We start from the raw sequence: 849 nt of genomic DNA, 5'->3' as shown, positions 1-849 counted from the left end.
ATTACCCAATTACCTCAGCTCACCTCAATCCCACCCCGTCATTCAGCGTGTTATTACACCCTATACAGACGATGTTGAAATGAATCAATACCCACGCAGAACACGATGGCAGACCCTGACCAGACGCTAGCGAGGTGTTGGTACAGTTCCTTTGATATTTTAGATAGGTAAGGGTAAACAAAACAAAACCAAAAAAGGCGGTTTATGGTAAATTGGATATTTATTAATTTCTGGTTTTGCTATGGAATAGTGGTATTTTCATTTCATTACCTTTATTATTATTATTTCTAGATCTTTTTCCCTTGTTTCTTTTGTATCGATTTTTTTATTTGTATTTCACTTTCTCATGACTGCCATATAATGGATACGGAGGTGGCGGATTTCAGATACATTCACCTGTAACCGGATATAACACGATGAGCTAAACGAAACATATAATTATCACCAGTGATAAAAAAAAAAATGCTTTACCCCTTTGCTAAACCATGTGATTGGCATTTCATCTACTGAAAAATCATACATAAAATGAGAACGTTTTAAGGTGACTCTGATCAAGTTGATTTTGCTCTTGGTCGCTCTCGCTGACTGCTAGTGTGTGTGGAGGACGGGGGACGAATCCGTCAAGATCAGCATTTGCAAGTCGTGCAAAGACGAAGGACCCTTCTTAAGAGATTTCGCTGCCTCCTCCGCCGGGATAGCTCAGGGGTGAGAAATTATCATTCGAGTGTTTTTGATGGTGAGATTGCAGTTCGCACACGCACACGCACAAATGTAGTTTAACTTAACGTTTCATTTTTAGAGATATTTTTTTCTTGTATTGCTTGTAAAGAGAACCACTTTTTATTTTAT

The 849-nt window shown here is 38.4% G+C and overlaps 1 pseudogene; it reads left to right on the top strand.

Moving 5' to 3' along the window:
* The first annotated feature begins 105 nt into the window (after positions 1-105).
* Positions 106-849, top strand: part of LOC119590430 — a 14,274-nt pseudogene continuing 13,530 nt past the window's right edge.

The sequence above is a fragment of the Penaeus monodon genome, chromosome 27, assembly GCF_015228065.2.
Source record: "Penaeus monodon isolate SGIC_2016 chromosome 27, NSTDA_Pmon_1, whole genome shotgun sequence".
Classification (NCBI taxonomy): domain Eukaryota; kingdom Metazoa; phylum Arthropoda; class Malacostraca; order Decapoda; family Penaeidae; genus Penaeus; species Penaeus monodon.
The sequence above is the reverse complement of the archived record's forward strand: the minus strand, read 5'-3'. Positions and strand labels throughout refer to the sequence as shown.